Source organism: Stegodyphus dumicola, chromosome X1 (genome assembly GCF_044657685.1).
Source record: "Stegodyphus dumicola isolate Sdum_Otavi_A_Nest chromosome X1, ASM4465768v1".
Taxonomy (NCBI): domain Eukaryota; kingdom Metazoa; phylum Arthropoda; class Arachnida; order Araneae; family Eresidae; genus Stegodyphus; species Stegodyphus dumicola.
In genome coordinates, this window is record NC_140780.1 from 195,110,365 (window position 1) to 195,130,731 (window position 20,367).

General features: G+C 32.3%; 1 long non-coding RNA gene across 2 annotated transcripts in view; it reads left to right on the forward strand.

The window, feature by feature from the left end:
* Positions 1 to 8,740: 8,740 nt before the first annotated feature.
* Positions 8,741 to 20,367, forward strand: part of LOC118191271 (uncharacterized) — a 56,242-nt gene continuing 44,615 nt past the window's right edge. For both annotated transcript variants that reach the window (XR_004758558.2, XR_004758559.2), the window contains exons 1-3: positions 8,741 to 9,046; positions 17,995 to 18,124; positions 18,233 to 18,415. This is a non-coding gene — a long non-coding RNA (uncharacterized LOC118191271). The remainder of the gene's footprint in view (positions 9,047 to 17,994; positions 18,125 to 18,232; positions 18,416 to 20,367) is intronic.

Here is a 20,367-nt window from a genome sequence, read left to right on the forward strand (position 1 = left end):
ACTTTAAGAGTGGCATACAAATATTTTTGCAGCTATTCTACAATGATCATATTCTATACAGATATTCTGTACTTTAAAATTAAATGAAGAAAAAGTGTAAACAAAAGATATGGAAAGTTTAATTTCAGACAGGCGTTAATGTGAAATATGCTTTATATCTAATTTGAAAGTTCTTTATATCTTTCGGAAGGATTTGAAACAGTCTGAGCTTAAAAACTTTGCAGCATCAAAGTATTTTTGTTCATTTATGGAGAAGCACTGTTCTCTAAATGCATGCAGCATTTTTTTCAAGTTATTGAAAATCTGAAGTTGTATTTTGACACATTTAAAATACAATACTATTACGCTTCTCGATCCTGTATTTTACATTCTTTTACTCGAATATATTGCATTTAACATCTTTAATAAAATCAGTAGCGTAACAGTCAAACCATATATAATCTTTACGTATATGTCATTTCTTCCATCACATTGAATTAATATATTCCGCATATGTAATTATTTGCTACAAGAAAAACACTTGTAAGATTTCTGGTATTTAATATATGATAAATATGTTCTACATGCATAACTGCTTGCAGTAACATTTCAAGCACACTATCTGTAAATTAGCACACTATCTGCAAATAGCACACTATCTGCAAATACAGTAATACAAATACAGTATCTGCAAATACAGTAATACAAATACAGTATCTGCAAATACACTATCTGCAAATTTCAAACACACTATCTGCAAATACATCCTATGATATTTCACATAAGAAAAATTTTAAATGCAAGACTATTTGCAGAAGTATCCTTTGCTATTTGACTTATAATAAATAATGTTCTAAATACATACACTACCCAATATTGAAAATGAAACACCAAGAAGGAGTGGCCCAAAAATTATGCCAACGTCAGGGTGGACTCCTGTCACCAAGTTATACGAATGATGTGAAATTCGCAGCTCTTCAACGCACGTTGAAGAAGATATAAGGAACCTGCAGAATGTTCACTTTTCCGGCCGTAAGGAGATAGCCGTAGAAAATTTGTTTTTGTCTCAGAGGACGCGTGTAACAGCAGAGAATGCAGGCCACCGTCATCAGTCAGGCAGACGATTTGGTGATCGGAAGGGCAGGTTGGTCCATACGGCAAATATCAGCAGACATACACCTAGATGCGTCCACAGTGCACCGGCTGTGGCGACGATGGTTGGAACAAGGAAACGTAAGGAGTTCGAGGGGTCTCGGTGCAGCTAGAAAGACGTCAGCACGCGTGGATCGACGCATCCGCCGATAAGTGTCCGCATCCGTAAGCCACGTTTACCTCCAATCTGCAGCATGTTCAAGACACCCTGGATGTTCCCATATCGACCAGAATCGTTTATCGTTGGTTGGTGAGCTGCATTTGTGGCGTTCATTAAGGAGACTGCAATTGAACCCACATCATAGACCCCAACGGCTGCATTGATGACCGGCTCGAGCAATGTTAAATAATAATAATAGTTTAGGCTTCCCTGCTCCGAGAACTCAATCTCACTGCAGGTCCACTCCCCCTTTGGGCACATCGTGGAAGCTCAACCTCCACTATTACCCTCCAAGAGAGCAGCGCACCACCTGGATACGACAGCAGGCAGCACCGGTCGTCTAATGCTCCTACCAGTCGCTTGGGCGAGCCCGTCGCAGCGGGCATGGAGGTAGGAAAGGGAGGAGGGGCCATTCCGCGCTAGAAGTGAAGCACTGCTTTGAAGCTTGGGTCACCAGACGGGGTGTTCTTTGTTTACATTCAGAAGCTCGCTTGACGAGATTCTGATAGTATTTCGACACACGACAGTTCCATAGAAATCGAAAAAGGGACACTCTCGCATGAAAGAAACATTCATAGTGTGACGGATAATAGCAATTTGTATAGTTTACTGACATTTACGCAAAAATCACATCTTGGTTATTTTTCGATAACTAACAAGAGCGATTTTGATTATGAATTTGTTTTATAAAATTCTAAGCTGTTGCACTACAAAAATATAGATTTTAAGAAAATTGCTAAAAGAGATCTGCCAAAATTTATTTTCTAGAAGATTTGAAAAGTTTTAAACTTAATGGCTAAATGTAAATATAAAATTATGTATGTTAAAATATTTGTAACGCATGCAAGGGCTATCTGACTAAAGAGAGAGATGCCATCGTGGAGGAATTTTGAAGAAAAACTGACCTTTGAGTGAGTATTAAAAATAATACTTATAATTTTCATTCAAATTATATTCAGATATATTTTTTATGTAAAACTTTCGGGTGTATGCTAAATTAGTGTAAATTACTTTACACGAAAAATATAGCGAATGCACAGAAATTAAAGATTTGCACATGCCGGAAATGATAAATAGGAAATATGTATGGGTATTTATGCATGTGCTTGCAAAAAGCATGTATCTGCCTTTGACAAAATACTTAAATATTCATTATATTACTTATAAATGTATTTGAAATGAAGAATTTATTCACTTATAAACAACTGTGAAAGTACTGTGAAGAAATCTAATGATTAAATGTATCTAATTTATAATGATTATAAATGTTATCTAAATATATAATAACCTTAATATTGAATTGTAAACATAAATTGAAATCCTGTTGACAAATACGTTATAAAACTATTTAAGCAAGAATTGTTCGTATTGAAAAGCAATCTGTTAAAAGGTATTGTAAAGCAAATGCTATGAGATGCGCACTTAAGAACGTAATAAAGAGTTTTGGAATATGTATTGTTGAAATGAAGGGTTAAAAAAAATCTGATAAGTATAATTAAAATAATTATTCCCTTTACATTTTATAATAACTCAGTTACAAGTTTTAAATAATACTTTAAAAAAAAAAAAAAAAAAAAAAAAAAAAAAAAAAAAAAAAAAAAAAAACTTATTTTATTCCCTTTCAGAAATGTTCAGAGAAAGTCAAATACTATTTAATACCTATTTAATTATTAGGAATTAGCGAAATACTTTTAAGTATTTCGCTAATTCCTAATAATTCTCTAATTTAAAATGAACCGAATAGAGCATTAATTATAAATTGACTTACATTTTTCGATTTAAAAGAAGCCAAAAAATCATGTCATATTTAAGAAAGTATTTTAGGAAGAAGCTCTATAAATAGAAAAGAAATAATGCATAATTTTAATATTAATAATACAATAAACTTTGATCTTAATTTTTGTACCTTAACCGAATAAAATCGAATTACCTTATTTTTTTTTTTCTAATGTAGTTAACGAAAACTTGTGAAAATATTTCATTCAAATTAAACCATTCTGAGAAAACTGTCCTGTGAAAAGTATAGCATTTAATTCCGTTCAGAATGAAATGTTGTTTAAAAATATGTTGTTTTCACATACTTAGGACTCTGAAGTGTTGTAGAAAAAGAAAATATATACATTTATATGAGTATTTGCGACGTAATTACAAAATATTTACACCCGAACGCGTCAAATCCCATAGAACTCAAAGGTAAATGACCCAATGTTTTGGTCACCACGTAGGGATCGCCGGTGCTTCAGAGCAGGGTACGGAGAAACTTGTTTAGGGCGACTTCATCTTACTTCCTACCTCCATGGCAGCGGGACATTACCCAGCGACCCCGGGGGAGACCCCCGGGTTACTAGAACCCCGCCGCGCTAGGACGTGCCAGACTCCGAGGCCGGCCAATAAGTGACCTTTCCCAGAGCCTTCAGAACCACTAAGTTCATAAATTTTATACCCCCGTCGCCGAGACTGCCTAGGTACAGATCCTAACCAGTAGCTTCTCAGAGTTCTCTACGTCGACCCCCGGGCAATGTTGACAACGGAATGATCACTGGGTCGCATTCTCAGATGAGTCACGCTTTTGTTTCTCCAATGATAGTCGCCGCGTATTAGTGTGGCGTGTGGAGACAGGTCCAATCCAGCAGCAATTGTGGAATGCCCCACCGCGCGAAAGCGCGGCATCATGGTTTGGGGCGCAATTGCGTACGATTCCAAGTCACCTCTAGTTCGTATTCAGGGCACTATGACGGCACAACTATACGTGCTGGTGCCGGTGACACTTCCCTGCCGGTGACACTCCTCTTCCGGTGACACTCCACTACCTTCAGGGAGTGCCCAATGCCCTTTATCAGCAGGATAGTGCCCGACCACACTCTGCTCGCATCAGCCATTGTGCTCTGCAAGGTGTACAGTTGCTTCCCTGGCCACCGTTCTCTCCTGATCTCTCATCAATCGAACACATCTGAGTTGTGTTTGGACGTCATTTGCAGACAATGCCATTGCCGTTCAGAAGACTGACAACTGTGTCAAATGTGACCGTTCAACTGTGACAAATGGTTGACAGGGAATGGAGAGCCATTCCTCAGAAAATCATCCATAGTCTCACTGAATCGGCACCTAGACGTGTTGCATCGTGTATCGCCGTCCAGTGTGGTCCTACAACGGACTGAGCCGACGCTGCTCTCGCCTTGTATTTGTTAAGAAACGCCTATAGAGGGCGCTGTACCCCGCCTGTTTCTTTAGTGTAAGTTTGCAATTTGTACTAATGAGATGTGCTTAACTATGAGTAAGAAAGTTTGTAAGGGAGTCGCCGGCCCTAATAATTAACGGCACAATTAATACTACACTTTATTTCAGTAATCATGTAAATAAATTTATTTGTTGTTGTGTTTTAAACTGAGTCTTTTATCGCCTGTTACGTACAAACTGAACAACCAAGATAGTTACAAGTTTGGCATTAGTAAAAATACCACAGTATTATGCATATCATTTCCAAATAAAGATCACTTATTGTTCGTTGCTGTCTCTGTGTGTTTGCCGAATTTCATCACTTTCTGGCCACTCCTTCTTGGTGTTGCATTTTCAATGTCGGGTAGTGTAAATACTTGCAGTGTATCATCATTACAAATGAAATGTTACATCTATGCTTTGTTTCTTCAAATGCAATTAATATGCTATTCATACATAAGTAATTCAAGTGGTATTATATGCAAAGTAACTGAAGCCATTGAAGATTTATGCTTTGTTATTTTACATGCGTTAATCTGTTCTATATCTATAACTATTCTTAATAACGTTATAAATGAAACATATATAGGCTTTGCAGGTATAATTCCTGTATTGTTACTAAAAATATATGCTTTTGTTATTTAAATAATCTATATCATCCCAGTATTCATAAATTTTTTAGTAACCTTACACAATTTTTTTTTTTTTTTTTTTTTACAAATTTTTTTATGTTGAGAGAAAGAGTTTCTAAAATGCATTTTATCTTCATATTTGATTTCAGATTATATTTTTTAAGAATCATATAACACTGTAGCACTTACAGTGGCTAATATAAACATATATCAGAAATTAAGATCTGAAATTTAAAAGGATCTTGCAGTGCTTCCTGAGACTGCATTTTCTTGAGTAATAAATGCTGTCTGAAACTAATATTCCTGTTGCATTTAATATGACTTATTTGCAAGGTTACACTTGATTAATTTTTTATACGAATTAATTCTGATAATTTTATACTCAGAACAGTAGTTGGTAAAGTTTTCTGATCTTTTTTAATTCAATAATTTAATGAAGCTGGTTTTGCTGCGTTACTTCGAGTTCAGAGTTTGTTCACTGTTCGTTCTTGTAATCCAGACTGACTCACAAATATATGAATTTTAGTTATCCTATAAAAAAGTTAATTTCTTCGTCTTTTTATGGGGAGTATAAAGAATTGTGTTAGTTGTTTTTGAAACTGAGCTTTTACAGCTATACATAATAATAATAACAATAATAATTACCCTTCTCCCCAAAATCTCTGAAACTGAAACAACAGCATTACAACATACAGGTAACAGTATCATGAATATTTTTGAAAGAATATGAATAAAGCCATATCACTTAGCTGAGTATTTTCAAATAACAACATTATTATTTTAATATTGTTACTGTAACTGGTAAAGTAGCCTTAAATTTACACGCTGAACAGGAAAAAATTTACAACTTTTCTCGCTGAGAGTGAGCACCAATTTTTAATTAAGATATGTAAACCTCAATGAAAAGGAAATTTATATTCTCGTCGTGGCGGAAATGATGCGCAAATTTGATTATTCTTACAAACGAACATATCAGTGAAATGCAGAGAAGAAATTAATACCAAAGTACACACGAAACTATAAACTGAATAAAAAGTATTAAACAGAGATACTTTTATATCTGCTCTCTTCCTTTCCTCAGGATAGAGACAAACTATAAATTTTACTTCTCAAACACCATCTGATCCTAAAAAGCACATAATTTGTTTTTTCATTCACAACTAATAACTGCATAAAAGAAGAGAAAGAAATGCGCACATTTTAACTGAATGGCAATAATTAGCGCTAAGATAAAGTTAAATCTCTGTATATAAGTTGTGTTAGCTTTTCAAATGGGAAAAAATGTCAAATAAATAAATGAGCATCTAAAATAACTAATTTGTTAATGACTACAGTATCATTAGATGTTGTTTAAAGAGGCTAAAGAGCCTTTTTTTTTTTTTTTTTTGTAGTGAAATGTGAAACAAATTATTTGCAAATAGTAGTTTCTAATTCAGAAGTCAAACAACAAAAATCAGCGTTATATTTTCAAAATTTTTGTTGTTTGACTTCTGAATTAGTATTTGTTCGGCGTGTTATTGTGTCTTAGTTAGTAGTTTCTAATTTCTAATATTTTTAACGACAGGATATTTTGCTGGTAAACTGTTTTAGTGGCACAAGGGCTTAATAAGCTTGTTTCTGCGTTCAAGTTTTAATTATGTTCTTAAAATAACTATGTGTATAACCTTGGAAAAATAATCAGGCATAGCATTTTCAAAGGCATATAATCATCAATGACTGACAGCGTTATACGAATTTTACAAACTATTCAAAAACTATTCAGTTTCCTGATATATGCTCATAAAATTAATTTTATTTACTAACACTAAAAATTTTCCAAAGATTTATCACCTTTCACTTATGGCATGTTTGCTTTTTTGTTCACTTTAAAAATTAACAAGTGAAAAAAAAATTCAATAACATAAACAAATTTCTAATATAATTTATTTCTAGAAATAAAAATATACAAACATAGCAAAAAATTTTTAATTTAGAAGGTATTTTTAAGGCATAAAAGATCTATTTATTCTTCAATCGATTTACTACTAAATATCTTATATATACGCTTATATTTCGCGTCTTTCAGTTAAGGTCTTAAACTATCATGTTTCAGGCGATCGTTACATTCCTCCAGCCAAATCTTTAAATAATTCATAAATAGTAGTAATTTTATAAGAAACGATGTCAAAATTTTTGTTAGTGCACAGATTAATCTTTAGAAAATTATTTTCCAAAAATAGTTTGGAAAAAGTGTTTTGCTGATGAAGAGTATTATTTTTGGAAGTATCTAATGATATTTTATTTTCATTTCCATTTTTGAAAGCACATATTCCTTTGTAAATAAAGTTGATTTGACAAACATGAACATACTCCTTAACTGAATTTTAAGCGCTTTTCCTAATTAAAATTCAGCACTTTGTTAAAAAAAATAAGGTTTCTGCGGTCGGTTTGCATTACATGACAAGGAATGAATATGCTCAAAAGATTTTAAATTGGACATACACATTTACATGAATTTTACTAAATGCTCTATTTGCAAAATCAGATATGGAAAAATCTTTTTGGCAGTAACCTTAAGAATACCAGATATCTACCAATAACGTAAATATCAGCATGAGAGTATGCAGAATAATAAAAAAAAAAACTGAATATTACCCCTATGAAAACTTAAATTTTATTATAATGTATTAATTTCAACGCGTCTGATATTAGATGAAGAAATATGAAACAAATTTAAGAAAAGCAAAGTCAGTAAGAACAAATAATGTATCGAAATAATTGCCTGATAAATTTCCGAAGAATATCTCTACGTTGTGTGTAACATACTGATAATGACCATTATGAAAACTATATTTCTGAAAACAAAGAGCATAAGCGTTGTTAGATTTGTTATAAAATTGATGGTTTCCTGATTCCGAATTTGCATAAAAGACAAAAGGCCTTAAAATATACTCTTGTGACACAGAATTGCTGAAATAATTGAATCTTTTATCACAAGTGAATAGAAATTGCCGAATACTCGTGCTGCTCCGGTAAGGATATAAATAATTTTTCGCTGCTTAATTTAAATGTAAGAAATTTGGCAGTCCTCTGAAATTCAAAAACTAAACTCATTCATATTGCACAATCAGTAATCTATGAGACTATTTTTTGTAATAAAACATAAATAATTTAAAACCTTAAATAAAAATTAAATACCCTTTTTCAGCGTATTTAAGAACTAGAAGAAACACTTTGTAGTAAAATTTTAGCGTTGAAAGGTAACCTATTCCTGAGAAGCTCTTTTAATTACCTTTTAAAAGATCTATAGATTAGTTTACATTAAAGATCTGCAAATGATGTAAAACAATTAAACGCGATTACTCGTTTTGTAACTAATTTCTAAATCGCGCTATATTTCTCTTCGGGTTTGAAATGGTTCTCAGTGAAACCCATAGTGACATCTAGTGTCGAAATATGACAAAAAGCATTTTATCACAAAAAGACATTCCAACATTAATCACGGGATTCGCCACTAGATGGCACAACCTCACGGAGGCATATATCAGTGTTAGTTTCGGAACGTGAGAAATGTACCAATGGGGAAAAAACACACTGCCTTTAGTCACTTTTACCCGTTGAACAGAAACTTTTCTTGAACTTCGCAAATATTACAATTGTTTAAAAGGAGATTTTTTTACCATAAAATGTTATTTATTTAGGATATTACCCTATAATGTAACCTCTAAAAATATGATGAATGGCATTTATTCACCTTTAGTGTTTTGAGATTTATTTTAGATACCGTTCTTAAAACTCATCCTGTAACTAACTAAACGTTTTCTAAATGCACTTTTTATTAAAATATACTCAATTTTAAACTTGTGCATTTCTTATGAAACTTCCGTTTCTTTTTAAATGAAAAAAAAATTTCGATATTAAAAACATGGTAAGTATATTTAAAATGCATTTTCTATTAAAAGCGAAAAATTCCATTCCAGCAATTGGAAAGTCTATTATTTTCTATGAAATTTCAATTTCCTTTATCAAATGGAAAATATTTACTAATAATTTATCAATATTAAGCATGCTTGAAATAGAGCTCAAATTTTTAAATTTCAGTTTTTTTATGAAAATATACTTCGTATTGTTAGGCAATTAATTATTAATCACGACTGTGAAAAATTAGATTACAACATTTTATTTTCAAATTTTAATGAAACGAGAATTAGAAATGCTTTTCATTTAACCGTAACTAAAGTAAAATAAAAACTAAAAAAATGTATGCTACTTATTTTTGAAATTTAACATTATTACGGTGTTTACTCGCGTAACTGTTGCACTTTTTTTTGGCCATTTTTTCATTGTGAAAGTCTAGGTGCGACTATTATGCGTGAAAATCTACTACACAATAATGTATAGTACTTTTGACCATTTTTTCTGCTTAAAAACGGGGGTTAGACTATTACGCGAGTAAACACGGTATTAGTTAGTTTTTTAACATTCTATTAAAATAATTTAGTAACATGCACATTTGTTTTATGGTTAGCAATATATTATATTCATTAAAAGGTTTCTTATTTCCCTTCCTTTTGAGATATTTTTTACAAGATGTTTACAAGATAAAAGAAACAGTCTTTGAGGAAAACTGTGGATGAAGGTTCTGCCAATATATCTGTATATTGCATATGTTGTCTTAAAAAAAGGGGGGGATCGAAATATTTCACCTTAATTTAGGGTAGCTTCTGCCTTTTTTGTTTTCAACAAAGGACAAAGTAATTAAATAAATAATAAAAATTTCAAATTAATGTTGGATTTAATGAGAAGATATTGATGCTGTTTAACTGTTGTTATACAGTATTTCCCAAAATAATGAAGCCATATTAAACTCACCTTTATATCGAATCAGATACTTTAATGAAACAATAATGAAGGCAAAATTAAATCTTTATGCAGGTTTAAAGAGTTTTAAGCAGAAACTTAGAATAAACCTGACAGCAGCGAATATGATATGCAGTTTGGCTCTTATACATTCAGACAGTCTCCAATGAGACATAAAGTGTTCGAAATGTCATTTGCATTGTTAAAATTTAATTGTGGAATTTCCTTTCTTACGCTTAAATTTGGATTTGATTCAGTATGGAAAATATCAGTGACGCTGGAAAAGTGAAAACTTGATGAAATGTATTAAAATAAATTATTGATTTGAAGCATTTCAATGTCTATTAATTACTTTTACGCTATTTGAAATTATAATTAAAATCTGAATTATATATATCAATCTTTCTCGTCTTTGTTTGGAGAAGAGAGCTGTTAATGACGCCTTTGAATATACCGCGTATGACGAAAACACAAATTAAAATACTGGAGATGATCAGTTAGCAGAACTGTCGCACGTGAAGTTCTCGAATCGGCATGTGGTACAGGTAAGCCGTGATATAAATTTTTGATGATACAAGTACAGTCAAGTCGTCACCGTTGACTTTTCGCCAGCTGCTACCTATAGCAAGTTCAGTATTTTCTAAGTGCACAACTTCCTTAATACGAGTATTAAATATATATGGAGCTTTGCCTTTCAGAAAACCCTAAAAATAAATAAATAATTTCTTCGTCAGAAAATTAAATGCTGCCCTTGTCTAATCAAACAACATTAAAAAAAATCCTGGTTTGATCAATTATCCCATCATGGCATGGAATCAATAAAAGGGAGAACAAGCTGAATTTTAATTGTTCCTATGACTGGAATTATTTGACATTACTTGAGGAAAGGAGATTTTTATTATCATGTTTCATCAGAAATAAAACCAAACTAGATTATCTGCTGGAAAATATTTTTGCGATCCTTTAAAATGCAGTTCTATACGAACTTAAACTCTTTTAAGCCTAAAAAGAACATTAAATATGCCTGATATTTGCAACTCATTAATAAGAAATGACTCAATAATGTTTGACATTAAATCAAAAGCCTACTGGGGGCCAGTGATTTCATTAACTACGTATAATTCATTTAGTTTTAAATAATTAGATCTTTTGTAAATTGAAATTTTAATGAATCGCGAAACTTTTATGACCGATACTGCGTCACGAAATCTTCCACTTCCCATACTAAAATCAGATTTAAATTTAAACTTATAAACGAAACTGTGAAACCAAACTTTAACGAAACAAGTCAGATGATATCTCTTAATCAAATTACCTGACAAACGTCAGTAATAATAATAAGAATGTACGACTAAAATGATTCTATAATTTCATGATAAATATTTCTGAGCAAAACTAAGAGTAAAAATTAAAGGTTTTAATGAATGTTTTGTGTTAAATGTTGAATGTTGTTTTACGTTTAATGATTTGTGCATAATTTAGTCCAGATTTATACACAAAACGTTGTGGCATTTTCCTGGAACACATTTGATTTGAGGAGACATACAAACTAAAGTGAGTAAAGTTGTTTTATCGTTTCTGGGCACATCGTGTGAATACATTTTCAAGGTAAGTAATAAATTTGTTTGTATTTGCATAACGTTCATCCTTCACCACCTCTATACTGTAACTTCCACGTCAATAGTTCATCTTCTCTGAATCACTAGAAATTTGACTTCTCCCATTTTCTGAGTGCACCTTCTAAGTTACTCGCCAGCCAAGATATTTAATTTCCAAATTTGGGATTTTTTTTTTACATCATTTTAGATTTGTTTTGAGAGATCGGGCAACAAATAAACCAAAAAAATTCGATGTTTATTTTTTTCCCTTAAAAGTCATTCAATAATATTCTTTTGGGATACATATGTGCGTAACATTTCTTAAATTATAATTTCTTTATAACTTTTTTATTCAAATAAATTATACGTATCTAAATACTAAAAATACATTCTTATTATTTTTTTACTTTTGAAATTTTATTACTTTAGAATCATAACCTAATAAACTAACAAGAAAATTCATTAAAGTAGAAATGAATCTTCATATTTTAATTTATGCAAATAATATTCCGAGTTGGGTACCTACTAGCACTTAAACTTGTACCTTTTAGAATACGAAATCTGAAGATTCTGTCAGAAAACTCGTTTTTTAATATATATATATATAGAATACAGTATCAAATGTACTTTTAAGCAATAGCTTTTGAACTTTTCTCTTCTTTGCAAATATATATATATATATATATAAATTTTCTTAAATATTGCTATAGCTACAAGCGGACCACATAAAATGTTAGATTTAATAAATCTTACAAAATTGATTTTTAAAATTTTAAAATGTCAAAACTTGAATATTTGTGTCATTTAAAACAATTCTATAATTGAAAGTGTATATCTACCCCATAAGTCTATACACTACATGTTTATTTGTGAAAGTAAATTTCGCATGAGAATTTTCGACTCGAGGTGTATACAGTGACTCACAGCGAAGTATACATGTATGCTTGCTTCCTTGAAGAGATAAATTAGTCAGGTAATTAAATTTTTTTATATTCTTTTGTGAATATATACTGCGCATTTCCACGGAATTTTGATTTCCTTTGATGTAACTATTTATATTTTATTATTTATCCCTGTACTGTTTATTAGTTTAGAGCATTTTTGAAGCATTTGCAATTTTTGATTTCTAGGTTTTCCAATTTCTTTTATCTAAATTCATGTTTTGTCAAAATTTAATATTATTTTGGGTCAGAATTTTACTTTGAGTTCTGCGAAATTACTCAAGAGTTTCTAGTTTTTAAATTTTTTTCTGCTTCAATTTTTTTTTAAATTTTTAATTTTTAGAAGTCACCTAGATCGTCTTGTTGATTCACTGACAATGAATATAAAGCAAATAAAAATTTCTTTGGTAGCTAGTCACATTCTGGAATACTCTTGCCCTTTTCCATCAAGATTTTAGTATCCATTTAGTATTTATAATAAAGGCGTCATTCAACATATCAAAACTATACATTTTATATCTTTCTTCATAAGGCAACTACATTAAGTGGGCGGAATTTAGTATCCGCGAGAAGAGCCAGGTGTCAAGGTCTTAAAAGGAGAAAATCTAACTCCAGTAAACAAATGATAGTGTAATAGAAAATTAATACGTATTATTTTCTAGAATGCAGGGAATGTTATCTACTAATTAAAAAATGTAAGAGATTTTAACAGATGTGAATGGAAAGCTCTAACACAGTTATGTGAAAAACAAAGTAAGCATTCGAATGTCTACGTGTTGCTGCTTAAAATAAATAATAAGTCAAAACAAGTATAATTATTATAATTATTATATAAATTATATAACATAAATAAAAAAGGAAAAAAGTATAAAGAATTTTCCAAGCAAAATTAGCGAAATTATTACACTGACTGTTTCAAAATTAAAAAAATATTAGATTTGATTAAAAAAAAAAGATACTTTTCTTCCTTTTATTTATTATTTGAAGTTTAGATACATTCCTTTACCTACTGTAGAAACTGGAGCATGCAAGTAGTTTAAAAGCCCATTTTAAGATAATGAACTCTCTCGTGCATATACAAAACTGGTGTCAGGTATTTTGATTCTTCGCTAAAGGAACGATTACAAGAATACATCTGAAATAAAACAGCACTGAGCTCCAGTTGAATCCAGTGATGAACTCCAATAGTTCTGACTCAAGCAAGCTGAAAGTACTGCATTTCTACTGGTTTTTTGACCCATATTACACATATTCAGAGCAGAATAAAACGTATATGTATTCAAACGCACGTACCGCAGCACTCAGATGCACTTAGTTAGGTGAAGACTTAAAGTGCTGTCCATCTATAGGTCGAGCATGGAAGCCTAAATAACCTGCAAAGAACATTAGTTAAGTACGTATTATTTTTTCACATGTATATATGTAAGTGATTGTTAGGGACATACGATATATACACTTGTGTGCAAAATTAAGAAAATTTGCCCTTTATGTCGAATTTCTGAAAAATTAATGTACATATTTTAATGAAATTTGGTAAGAGTATACATTTATAACAGAGAAAGAGAGGTGCAATTATAAAGTCATTTTATGTAAGTATAATTATCAAAAAGTTCATAATGCAGTAATTTCCAGAGTCCACATTGTGATTTCGATCTCAAAATGAGTCGAATATAGGGTATAGCTCCCTCTCAAGCCCGACAGGTAGCGTAGTGGACAGGAGGCAGTTGAGAAGTCCCTGTGGCAGGCGATGTTACTCCTACAGCAAGGGAGTTTTCAACGCCAGGGTGGTTCTCGGAGGGAAAGGTGAGATGTATTTGCGAATCTATGCGGCGAATATCCGCACTTTCCAGGTAATCGTCGACCAGCTAAACCCTATGTGGGCGAACTTTGTCATTCATTAACAGAAACCCAGAACCAACTGCTCATCTAAAAAGATGAACAAAAAGGCTTTAAGATCTCCTCTTTGTACCTCATAGCAAAAGGCCTTTGTCAAACACATGCAGGGAAGTGCGGGAGTGCAACTAATGCTTGCTCAAACCATTGTTAGAGTCTTGTTCGTTTAGGGAACATAAAATGTAGACCCTACTGAAGACAAGATAGCGAATTCTCGCTATGTCTTAAAAACAAATAACTGCTGACGAAGGTTATAACAACCTTTTTTATTTTAACTAAACTGAACAGAACATGCACGCACTCGGTGCTCACAAACTAACAACCACTTGTGACTAAGTAACTTGAACACTAAATAGTCTGCACAATAAGAATGAATCAAATTTCAACTACACGACTTCATTCTAAATCCGATTTATCGGTTGCACACAGCAAAGCCGAGTCTAAAATATGAAATAACCTGTAGAGACATTAGGATTTTTTTGTATAAGGGAGAGATGAAAAATTAGCAAACGCCTTCGCCAGGAATCGAACCACGGACCTCTGGAACACCAGCCCAGCGTGCAGAACCACTACAGCACGAAGGCACTAAGAAGGCAGGAGAAATACCTTATAAACCTAAGAAGTAAGTGCCTATCACAAATATTCAATTACAGAGCTGCTTGTAGCTCGAAGCATAAATGTCGCTTGCGGCATAAACTCGTTCTCGGCGTAAATCCGCTCAGCTCGTAACTAACTATTCCACCACGAGTTCTTCAATTCTGCTATTTAAATACTTTTTCCGAACTCACTGATATTTTGCACGTATATCATTTAAATTTGCATTCTGGCAGGAAATTGAAATCAGAAGGGAAAGGAAAGTTTCTTAAAATAAAAAATAATCGACTAGTACAAAGTAAGGTCTTTACTCCTCCAATACCATAATGATCCTTTTCGTGAAAATGATAGCAATGTTCACACTCTCCCTAGGCACAGGTACCTCGATAATCAGTGTCCAGGCTGAATCTTGATTCATCTGTAAAAAGCGCAGTGCTCCACTGAAGTCTGACCCAAGGCGCAAGTTGTCTACAACCTGTGGCGTAGTTAGAGTGGTGCAAGGAGGGACATCTGTCCCAGGGCGCAACATCCAGAGGGCGCCAAATTGATGTTACGGAATTTTAGAATGAAATGTTTTGCATCCTTGGCACACAAAAGCGAGCACAAAATCTTCAGCTATCCCCCGGCCCTGGAAACCCAAGCTACGGCTCTGTCTGCAAGATGCTAAACGCGCTCTCTTGTGCGCTGCAGTGAGCGGGACGCAGAGCTCTATCTCATAAAACCTTCTGTTACACGTAGACAGTAAAACTCGGTTTCCAAGCATAGTGACAGTATACAGTCCAAGTGAGAGCTGTAAAGTGATACAGTCCAAGTGAGAGTAGTGCTAAGTCGCCGCGCTGAAAGTGCCAAATAACGATTCTCATTTGTAATCGTGAATTTTGGTCGACCTTGCCAGGTCTTCTCTGTATAGATCTAGTGTCTTGAAAGTGTTTTCATAAATTGCAGATGACACTGGACGTTATATTGAGCTCTGTAGCCACCTACTCTTGTGACTGGCCAGCTTCCAATTTACAGACAATTCTCCATCTCATTCTGTCATCAATAAGTTCGTGGCTACTCAGTTTACTTGTTACCCTATAAAATTTACCCAACTCTTGCGAAAAAAAACGGCGAATATCTTGAAGGAGTACGAGTAAATAAATAGCCGAAAACCGTTCGTGTGCTTATATTCTTTCGAAAATCGCAGCTCCCAGAGACCCACATGTATACTTACGTATTTGATTTCGAAAATGTGCATAATTCTTCGACGGTATAATTAGTACCCTTAGCTCAATATTTTTCTTAAAAATAGACGTAATTTGCAAATTCTTTTAATTTTTCTATCGTATAGGTATAAACAGTTGTGAGGGCAGAATAAACATTACGGTAAGTGCTTAAATAAAAAGAAACTCAATTTGCTTTTACTTTATTTTCTTTCCAAGAATTAAAAGAGAAGAAAGCAAACATTGCAGTATGAAAATCATTTCCCAGACAAAAATGTAATAACCGATAAAAAGTAGAAGTTGACCGGCTTCTGACCTTGATGCAAAATAAATTATGAAGTGTACCGTATTCTTTACTCGTATACTTTCATTTGGTTTAATATGCATATCTGTCTAATGTTAAATGTTAAACGATCCATTCAAATATTCTCTTCTTATTTCCAGTTAATTTTATATGAAAATAATATGATCGTTCATTCGTCTTAGTTGAGTTTCAGTAAAACAGACAAATTATCTTTGTTAATAACAATGAAAGATAGATATATTTAAATAAAATTGAAAAGGGTTTATTATAACTTTATTTTAACTTTCGTTGATTATTAGAAGGAGGAATATATCATTCTAAAGTTATAAGGTATTTCTCCCGCTTTCCTAGCCTGCCTTCGTGGTGTAGTGGTTCTGCATGCTGGGCCGGTATCCAGAGATCCGTGGTTCGATTCCCGGCGAAGGTGTTTGCTATTTTTCATCTTTCCTGCTTCCAAAAATAAATCCTAATGTCTCTACAAAGTATGTGAAGAATTGTTTGATACGGAATAAACTGGTAGTCTTTCTGAAATCACAAATTCACTAACACAAATCTACCACAATAATTTTGTGGTAAATTAGTATTTTCTTTGTTTTCTAATTACTAGTTACAGCTCACATACTGACAGAAAACGATATGATTCCTAAATATTCAGGGCTTTATTATAATACTTTCTTCAAATCCCAGTGAAATCTCATGGTCCATAATGCAAATTTAACTCTCATCTGACATACAAGCATTTAGAGCACTTACCTAGAACTAAGTACTGCCATCCCTCCCTTCTAATGTTAATGTAGTTTTACAACGCATCTCAGAATCCGGAACCACTGCACGCGAGTTTCTAGAATTAACTTTGTTGTGCTTAACTAGACATAGCCCGACTAAATACATACACGCATAGATATAACCTATCATTTAAATTCAAAACCATGGAACACATTTTTGGCTATACATTCCTTGGAAAATGAAGATATGGAAAGAAAATATACACTTTTCCCGAAGGTAAGGTTAAAAGATTGCAAAATTAAATTATTATTATTGAAATCAATACTGTACATTAAGGAAACTTGTTGCAGACACGTAACATTTTACTCTGAGTGCATTTTATTGGGCTGTTTAAGCTTATATAAATGCTCTATTACAACTAAATTCTACTGTAACTTAGTTTTGAAATGAGATACAACAATTTTAGCTAAACATTATATAATGTGGATGTCATTTAATTTTTGTTCATCTCACAAAAACATTCAGGATCCCACAAAAAACGTATTGCTTTGTTTTTAAATTTCTGTATATATATTTGCTCTATTTATTCTACTTCATTAAGCTTCACCCACAGTATAAAGCGCATCTCTATAATAATAAGTAGGGGCCAAGTATTGTGAGAAGACCGCCCCTTTATCTTAATGATCCAATCAGCCTATGCATATAAAGGTTCTTCTCCATTTTCTTTAGTTTTTATTTCTTATTTGTCTTTTCTACAGACCGAATGAAATTGCAACTGGAGTCATTATTATCCAATTATTCTGTCCAACGGCGAAGAAGATGACCACGTTGAGTGAGAAAAGGGTTCTATCTACAGTTCGAAACCTGGAGCTCACCGGTATATAGCTGGTTGGTATTGTTTTAATGTACGCTCTTATGCTTGATATTCATAGGACAAGAGTCAAGCAGATTTTACCACTTTTTTCTTCGGTAATTATACACCCGCGTGTTTCGCAGGTATCAGATTGCAGAGGATCAAGTGACCACTGGTCCGAGAAAGCTCTACATCCTGTTTGTTAGTGACTCCATGAAACGGTTTTGAATGACAATCCTGCATCATTAAGAGCTGAAAAAAAAACTACCCTGGTTTCCGATCACAGAAGAAAATCTTTCCAATATAATTCATTGCATGTGAACCTGGTATGTATACTTCAATTTTCATATTTAAAGACCATGTTTATGCTATATAAGCACTGATGTGATTGTGATATAAAAGATTACATTTTAACCGTCTAAGTTTGAGGGAACCATAAGAAAATAATAATAAATTCCATTTTATTGTCAATAATCATATGCTTTGTTAAATTCAAATTTAGTTAATTTGTTGGATTAAATACAAATTATAGAATTATTTATACACTTTCAAAATAGAACGAAAAGCTTTTACGTCATTTATCATAAAATATTTATCTAAAACATAATTTTTCAGCAATGATAGTAATGCCTCTATTCTGTAACTTTTTTTTAAAAAACTAATTTAAAGAAAATTAGAGCAGTGTTTCTCATTGCAAGTTAAACGGAATTTTTTTTTTTTTTTTTTTTTTTTCCCGGAGAAATTTAAGCATGTTGCTGCATGATTATAAAATTTTCTTATTTAAAGGTTCCTATTAAAAGTTATTTATTTTTCATTAGCTTAATTATAGTCACAGTATTGAATGTCAGCTTTATGAAATGTGTATGTTGGTGCTTTATTGCAGCCTGAATTAAATAAGTTTGTATAAACTCGAGTATACACTTGCTGGCTGACTGACAAATCTACAGCGTAGTTCCGAAAACAAATTTTTTTTCAGATTCTTTTCTCAAGATTTCTGGAAAACAATAAGAGGATGGAACTGCGGTTATAGCCAACATAGCCAACAACAACAAATTGCCGAGATATCCATTTACTCAAATGCACCTACCCCTGTGTTCTTACTTTTCCGGCATAGCTTTCTCTTAAAATTTGTCTCGTGGTGCATTGCACGGGGAAATATAACAATTTTAACTATAATTCTCCTAAAATTACGTATCTAAATACAAACTTCTTAACAATATATTTCAAATTATATTTATCGCATTCATATTAAAGCATATATTATATATGTTTAATATTAAATTACATTCTGATCATAAATTTACAGAAAGTCTCAGGGTTTCACTCGAAATGGCTTAAATTATTTTTGAAGTTAACTTTTACATTAAACGTCTTTTAAGGATGTACGTTTGTTAGATTATGAAAGGTTTCGGGAAATAAATTTTTAAAGCTGGATTCTTTCTCAGTGTTAAAGCAAATAGACATTTTTAACATGCCCAAATAAGTTTTTTAATTTTTTTTTTTTTTTTTTTTTTTTTTTTTTTTTTTTTTTGTATTTAAAGCCTGCAGGAAAATTCTGATGCCAACATATTTAAACATTGTACACATTCTTCGAAAACATACTTATATTGCATTCGTAACTTTGAAGTTATTCGCAAATGAACTGCAGTACACATATAGAAATTTATTCCATAATTTGAAAGTTCACCAATGGCTTAACCGGACAAAAACCACTGAGCACTAATAATTCGACTCTGATTCTAATCCCGCTGAAAGGACATGCTACAAAAACGTTCTCATATTTTCGTTGTATTCCCCGTGTTTCAAGTAAAGTACGAGAAATGTAAATACTTAAAAAAATCCATTTAGAAACCCTCACTTAGGGCACCAAACTATCATTATTTGAAAGATTTATTTATATCTGAAATCATTTTCCGGAATTATGATATATCTTCAAAATTCACTTCATGCATAAATACACATTGACCGTCGCTTATTAAACTCATCGGTTAATAAACTTAGCCGCTTATTACGTTCAATTTTCTAGGAATCAAAACAAATATATGCTAATCAATAGAAAAACTACCATTTATTAAACTCATCTCCACTTCGTATTAGTAAAATAAAACTCGTATTAGTAAAACACTGGTTCTTCAGTGCCAAAATTTCCGACTTGTACCTATCACAGCTTTTCGTAGTTCATACCTCTAAAGTATTGTGGACCCTAGATTTATCGTTCAGGTATGTAGTGCTTGAATAAAATCGATTTGTTGTTATTTTTACCTATATTTTCTTATCT